This window comes from Lytechinus variegatus, chromosome 11 (genome assembly GCF_018143015.1).
Source record: "Lytechinus variegatus isolate NC3 chromosome 11, Lvar_3.0, whole genome shotgun sequence".
NCBI lineage: Eukaryota > Metazoa > Echinodermata > Echinoidea > Temnopleuroida > Toxopneustidae > Lytechinus > Lytechinus variegatus.
This window is the reverse complement of record NC_054750.1, coordinates 19,164,429-19,172,601: the sequence shown is the minus strand read 5'-3', so window position 1 is coordinate 19,172,601 and position 8,173 is coordinate 19,164,429. Positions and strand designations below refer to the sequence as shown.

At 35.6% G+C, this 8,173-nt stretch overlaps 1 long non-coding RNA gene across 1 annotated transcript; it reads right to left on the bottom strand.

The window, feature by feature from the left end:
* Positions 1–5,804: 5,804 nt before the first annotated feature.
* On the bottom strand, positions 5,805–6,483 carry LOC121423693. The gene is made up of 2 exons (XR_005971305.1): positions 6,413–6,483; positions 5,805–5,975 (listed from the first exon to the last, which is right to left on the bottom strand). It is a non-coding gene; the product is annotated as an uncharacterized LOC121423693 (long non-coding RNA).
* Positions 6,484–8,173: the final 1,690 nt, after the last annotated feature.

Genomic DNA, 8,173 nt, shown 5'->3' with positions numbered 1-8,173 from the left:
TTACGTTGATTTTCATTGGTTTTCATTTAGCTCGTGAAGTGGCTAGAAACTTAGGAACAGCTTTATGAAGCACCCAACAGAACAGTAAGGTATCTATTGAGACGTCTACGATCAAAGGATTCTTCTGGCATTCATGGATGGCCTCCATGTACCATGGTTGTGCCACTGTACTCATGGTTCTGGGCCTCTAACATGTTATCCGATGTGTGTTCTCACGCAGGTTGCCTCTTGTCACCTTTTGAGAAAGTAAATGACTTCTAACTGTTAAAAACACATCTAAAATAATTATTAATGTGGCATTTCCTCGATGGAATAATTAACATGGGGATTCGGTACATTTGAACACTCACAAATCAATAGGAATATCGACCAATATGAAGTTAAGTGGACTTTCAAAACAGATTTTTTTAAATCGTTTTCTAAATGAAGTTCTCTCGTATATAAAAGTTCATTGACTGTTTTTTTTTTATGTTTACCTTTAGACACCCAAAACCAATCATGAAGGTCCTTATCGCAATCATGGCCCTAGTCGTCCTCGCTTCAGCTTTCGAAGAAGAGGAGATGGAAGCTGATGTTGCTTTCATCAAGAGAGATCCAGTACTTCAAGATTACTTCTTGGCCGAGAAGAGGGGAAGGGCTATGAGGAAATACAAAGGTAATACTGTCTTCAGAAGTCAAGCTGTTTAGGGTTGGTTCAACTCAGCGAATACTACAGAGGGAGGGGGGGGGGGGGTGAAAATTGAATGAAGGAAACGTGGAGAGAAAAGGAGACGAAAATATAATCCGACTGTTTATTGATATTGAAATTATGTCCGCAGTAGAAAAATGATTCATTTTAGTGTTGTTGTTCATTTGTTGACATTCTGCGTAGAGCGAACTCGAGTACTTGTTTGGGATTTTTTTTTTTTTTTTGGGGGGGGGGGATAAGACGGAAGGCACTATTTGTCATGAAGTTTTCTTTTTTATTTTACTGGACTGCAATGAGATGAGACATTCATTTAAGATCTTTCCATACGTAAGGAGAGCTGTCAATTGACTCTATTGTGCTTTCATTTTTTTATGTTTTCAGCCTGCGATAGGCAGTTCAGTTCAGAGCAAACCTGCTATTGCAATCGCCGTAACGGCGCCTTTGCTTTCTGCAGTGGTAAGAAATTAATTTAATCTTTCTTTCGTTCATTCATTCATTCATCCATTCATTACTTCCTGACCAGTAAAAGATAATAATTATGTACAGATACGAGAATTCCAAGTAGATTATAAATTTACAAATATATCAAAGTATACTTATTATACAAAAAATATATGGAAATATATTCAAAACAACAATGGGAAAGGACTAATAAGGATATCTTATTCGTGAACAAAAACCATCTTTATAAACTAACTTCTTGATACTATAGCCGATGAAAACATGTATAGCCGACCTGTTCACTTAATGATTCTTATTTTTTCGAAACTACATAAAAACGTATTCATTTTCAACCTTAGGATTGGTATTGTGTGTCTTTTTTTCAACTGATATTCCTTTAGATTCATCGGTTCCGTAACCATTCTGAGTTTTTATTCTCTTTCATTCACATATAGGCAGTGCTGGTGGCGAGGACATGTAAACCTCACGACATTTAGCCTTCGACCCTCGCCAATTAATCGATCGATTGATGTCCTAGCAGCTATCGTAGATAGGCTTATGAATAAGTATTGTGAACTACGGAAATAAATGAAATGTATTATCAGAACAAAAAATACTTTCGAATTTGTTATTCTTTCAATGTTTTCCAATTGTATAAACGATTGCACCTTTCAGCATAATATGGAAAGATAATTATACTTGCTTATATAGCGCTTAATACTTACTTTGTCCATGTTGTCAGAAGTCTCTAAGCGCTCTACAGTATATGCAGCATAATTACCCTGGCTTTAGCAGTGCAGCTGTTACGCGCGCTGCGTTTCAAGGAATACATTCCTGCCAGGTACCCATTTATAGACGCATATAAATACATGGTGTGTGGTTGAGGAAGTTAAAGGTCAAGTCCACCTCAGAAAAATCTTGATTTGAATCAATAGAGAAAAATCAGACAAGCACAATGCTGAAAATTTCATCAAAATCGGATGTAAAATAAGAAAGTTATGACATTTCAAAGTTTCGCTTATTTTCAACAAAATAGTTATATGAACGAGCCAGTTAGAGAGTTTGAGAGAGTCGATTATGTCACTCACTATTTCTTTTGTTTTTTATTGTTTGAATTATACAATATTTCAATTTTTACGAATTTGACGATTAGGACCTCCTTGCCTGAAGCACAAAAATGTTAAAATAATGGAATTCCACGTGTTCAGGGAGGAATGAAACTTCATTTCCCATGACAATGACGAGAAAATAAAAATATTTCATATAATAAAATACAAAAGAAATAGTGAGTGATTGATGTCATCAACTCTCTCATTTGGATGTAACTGGCTCGTTCATATAACTATTTTGTTGAAAATAAGCGAAACTTTAAAATGCCATAACTTTCTTATTTTACATCCGATTTTGATGAAATTTTCAGTGTTATGCTTGTTGAATTTTTCTCTTTTTATTCAAATCAAGTTTTTGTTGGGGTTGACTTGTCCTTTAACGGAAATAGATAGTATATTTTATAGAAAGAAAGAAAAAAAAAAGGAAAGAAGGAAAGGGGGAGATAGAGGAGAGTCAGTGGAAGAGAGAGATAAATAAAATGAGTTAAATGCTATAATCATGGGGGGGGAGGGTTAATACGAATTTCGGATATGATGGCGAATCCGGGGTGGGGAGAATTATATATTTACTGTTACATGCCATTAAAATGTGAGAGGTGCGTCTCTTTGTGACCTTTGAATGGACAACATTTTTTAATGCAAATACATGTATTTCCTTCATTTGAATAAGAGTAGAAGGGTAAATAAGAGACTCAAAATTGAAATATAGAATAATGATAAAGAATTTTTTTTCTTTTAATTGAATCAACATGAATAATTGCAGCAGATAAATGAACATGCGGACTTCAGTTTACGAACACATACGAGTTTACAGGGGGAAAAAACTAGACAGGATAGGTATTTCTGAGGGTAGTTTTATTTATTTTCTGTCAAAGAAATAAAATGAGATAAATGAAGCCACATCTTTGAAGGATAGTGTACGATATTTCTTTGATAATAATGATAATGATATCAATAATCAGTTTAGAGAGATGCACAATACCATATGAATAGTCTCTATAAGCGTGAGGAGGAATTTAATTTATTTTGTATAAGGCTTATATATGCATATGCTTCTTAAAAATGTATGCTGTTTGTGTGCGAGCGCGCGTGTGCGGTGTGAGGGTGAGTGTGTATAGCATACATGTCGAGGTAAATTGCCAATTCGTCTACTGCAAACACGTCCACTCACCACATGGTCTACTTTCATTTAGTCTAATGCCATTCCGTCCATCAACATTTCGTCTAATAACCATTTAGTCCAGTCATTACTTCGTCTAATCACCATATATATGACCATTTCGTTTTATAACCAGTTGGTCTTATATACATTTCCATTTCACTCACCCTCACACCACACTCGCGCACACAAACAGCATACCTTTTTAAGAATCACATGCATAAGCCTTATACAAAATAAATACAATTCCTCCTCACGCTTATAGAGACTATTTATATGGTATTGTGCATCTCTCTAAAGTGATTATTGATATCATTATCATTATTATCAAAGAAACATCGTACATAATCCTTTAAGGATATGGCTTCATTTATCTCATTTAATTTCTTTGACAGAAAATACATAAAACTACCCTTTGGAATACATTTCCTGTGATATCCTTTCCTGTAAACTCGTATGTGTTCGTAAACTGGAGTTTGCATGATCACTTATCTGCTGCAATTATTCATATCATTACGATTAAAAAGAAATATTTTTCTTTATCATTATTCTATATCTTTGAATTCGAGTTTGTAATTTATCCTTATACTTTTATTTCAAGTGAAGGAAAATATTTGTATAAAAATGTTATCAATTTAAAGGTCAAAAAGAGACACACCTCTTACATTTTAATGGCTTGTACATTAGATTGATTGATTGATTTTATTCGTCAAGAATATCACAAGAGATTACAATGAAATTGAAGAATACCTTGACAGGATAGCACATGAAAGCCGAAAGGCTTATTTCCAATGGGGTCCTATTGTTAGTATAAAACATTAACATATTGTAACAACACTGGAATATGGTAAAAAAAATAATAAAATACATACATACATATCCATCAGTCAAATAATAAGCAAACATCTGAAGCAAACAACAATCCTCCTAATATGAAGATGTATCCTTCTCCCCATCCCCGGGATTTATCCAATTCGTTTAAACGGTTTCATGGTATTCGCTCTGGCGACAGACGAACTTTATTCCTCAGAGAAGGTGAATCATGAACTCAGAGATGTGCGCATCCACATTGACTCCCATGGCCACTTCAAATGGCAGGAAAGCTGTTCGAAAAGCAGAGAAGTTCTCAGACAGCTCGAGCTCTCCCTCTCAAAGGTCTTGTTGCCATCAACCCCAAAAACTTCATCCTGCAAACCACCCGGCAGACTAGAGGAAATAGTGTCAAGTTCCAGCGTCGGCTAGTCAAAAGGGACGCTCATAAATACAGCTTATTCCCTACCAAAGATTGGAATGAGTTAAACATCGACACAACATTGATAAACTCGTTGGACTCTTTCAAATCCAAACTCACTCAAAAACCGAGCAAGTGACCTGCTTACTTGGTGATCTCACACACATCAATAAAGTTGGCGGAGTACAGCAAGTCTGCATTTGCCGACTTAACCCAAGACAAGACAAGATAATCGTTCCGATGTAAAATCTGCATTAAAAAAATATTAAAAAACATGAAATCCAGCCTCCATAACTTAACAAACCCGTATCATTATCTTTACATGATTCTGAACCAAAGACTCTTAATACAATCCTATTACTTTTATCCTATGCCCTCTGAGATATCAAAGCCGGAGAAAATGTCGCAGAAGCAATTGTCGTGTCACCGTTTTACTGCACTTCTCTCTCTTTAACTCATTTCCCTTCTGTCTCATTTACTCCTTTTATCTATCTCTCTTTCAATGACTCTCCTCTATCTCCCCTTTCTTTATTTGTCTTTCTTTCTCTCTCTCTCCCTCTCTCTTTCTTTCTTTCTCTCTCTCTCTCTCTTTCTTTCCTTCTCTCTCTTTCTTTCTTCCTTTCTTTCTCCCCCTCTCTCATTGTATATGCCGTGTAAGTAAATAAAACATGACACCCACAAATCCCAAATGTAAGGACAAAAATATGTCATAAATAATTTGATAAGCCATATTTATGTGGTATGTGTCAACGCTTGGACGATCAGGAGGTATTCTTTGAAGTGATGTCATTTTTTAATTGCGCCAGAGTAAGGTATGACTGCAATGAATGTATCCAGATGTCATTGATGTCATATTTCTACCAGCGTGACAAGGGTTGCATTAAAATCCACTTCAAAACACTTTCCCCCAAAGTTTTTTTTTTGACTCACAAGGCACACAAACACACACACGCAAACACACCCTCACCCACATACCCCATCCCCCCCCACACACACACATATATATATATATATATATATATATATATATATATATATATATATATATATATATATATATATATAAATACATATATATCTTTCCGTTATCTTCCTCAACTTTTATTCCATTACCTGCTGAAATTTGTAATCTTTAAAACAATTGGAAAACAAGTAAAGAAAAAAAAAATGCAAAAATAATTTTTGTTCTGATTTATTTCCGTACGCCACAAATATGTTTTATTCATAAGCCTATGGACTATAGCTGCTATTACTGGCCAGGATATCAATCGATCGATTAATTAGCAAGGGTTGAAGGTCAGAAGATCACATGTCATGAGGTTTACAGGCTCTCACCACCAGCAGCGCCTTTGAAAAAAGGAGTCAATAAAAACTCATTTAGGATGGATGGGTTACAACACCAATAAATCTTGAAGTACAATATTAGTTGTGCAAAGTCAAGGAATACCTACATTAAAGTAACAAAACAAAGTACATCTAATAAAAAAATCATCGTTTATAAGTGCACACGTCTGCGATACATGTCTTTTCATCAACTAGTATCAATGGTTTTAAAAGATGATGCTACATTCAAATACGGGATAGGATTTTGTTCAAGAAGAGGATATCATAGTCCTTTTCCAATGATGTTTTGATTGCATTTCTTAGTATATTATTTAGTTAGATATACTTTGATATCAAGATACATTTGTAAATTTCTAATCAACATGGTATTTTTTGTAATCTGTACATAATTGTTTTTGATCAATAAATGAATGAATGAACGGGTACAGTTTATTTCTTACCAGAGCAGAAAGCCAATTTACCACCACGGCGATTGCAATAGCAGGTTTGGTGTGAACTTAACTGCTTGTCACATACTGAAAACATTAAAAAAATAGAATAGAATGCTCACCGAGCATATGGAAAGAAATTAAATAAATGTCTCATCTCACTGCAGTCCAGTGAAATAAAAAACACTCAACAAAACCAGACTGTCCATGTTTGATGACAAAATGGTGGCTTATCTCAAAGCTTCCATACTCCTAATACGCGGTTGAGTTGCTACTCAGAATGTAAGAAAATGAGCAATTAAATTAAAAAAATAATATTCTACTTCGGAATTCATTTCAATAAGAATACTAACAGAAGGTTGGATGATATTTTCGTCCTTACGTTTTTCCTTATTCAATTGCAATTATAATAATTCAATTATAATAATTTGCTGAAGTAAACCATGCAGCCCTAAACAGCTTGACTTCTGAAAACAGTACTACCTTTGAATTTCTTCATGGCCCTTCCCCTCTTCTCAGCCATGAAGTAATCTTGAAGTTCTGGATCTCTCTTTATGAAAGCAACATCAGCTTCCATCATGTCCATCTCCTCTTCTTCGAAAGCTGAGGCGAGGACGACTAGGGCCATGATAGCGATAAGGACCTTCATGATTGGTTCTTGGTGTCTAAAGATAAACATTTAAAAAATATACGGAAGTACTCCATAATTAAAGAAGACGATCAAAAATATATTTAATAAGCCCACTTACCTTCGTATTGGTCAACCTTCCTGTCGATATTATAGTTTAATTCAAGTGATCAAGTACACCAGAATCCCCGTGTTCATTCTTCCATCGAGGATTTGCCACATAAATAATCTTTCTAGATGTGTTTAATAGAAGTCATTAACTACTCAAGAGGTGACAAAAGGCGACCTGCCTGAGAACACACATGAGATAACCGTGTTATATGCTTTTCACACTGCACTTTTTTCCTTAACCCCGGGATATTGGCGGGACTAAGGAGGGGGTCTTAGCCCCACCGATTTCCTGGGGTTAATCTAAGCTTACTTCGTTTTCACACGTTTTAGCAAAGTGGGCTAGCACGTAATATTAGGACGGCACTATCTGCCCCTGCAAGAAAAAGCAGGGTTAGCCGGCTTATTGTGGTGCTAGCACCACAATTGCGGTGCTAGCACCACAATTGCGGTGCTAATAGAGCTGCAGTGTGAAACGAAAATGGGCTAAGCATTAGCCAATCACAAGTCAAAAGTGCACGTTAATCGCGCTCTGTATGGTAAACTTATCAATATTCATGTGAGCTGTGTGATAGTCCAAGGCGTTAACCCCGGTTACGCAAATAATATGGGGTTAAGAAAGACAGTGTAATCCAAAAATGAAAATAAATAAATAGTATGGGGTTAAGGATAGTCCGGGATTAAGGGTAGTATGGGGTTAAAGAAATGCAGTGTGAAAAGCATATTAGTGGCCCAGTTTTACGATTACAGTGGCATACCATGGTACAAGGAGGCCATTAATGCCAGAAGAATCCTTTGATTGTAGACAACTCAATAGATAGCTTAGGCCTACTGTTTTTTAGGTGTTTCCTAAAGCTGTGGTAATTTACTAGCGACTCAGTTACGAGCTAAATCAACATGAATGAAAGGTTTACACACATTATTTACCGCAAGAAAAGGTCACCAGTCGAATGACTTACGAATAACTTTATGAAACACCCACCTGGTCAATTCTGACTGACCTAAAGAATAGTAAATAAATGATGAATGATATAGGA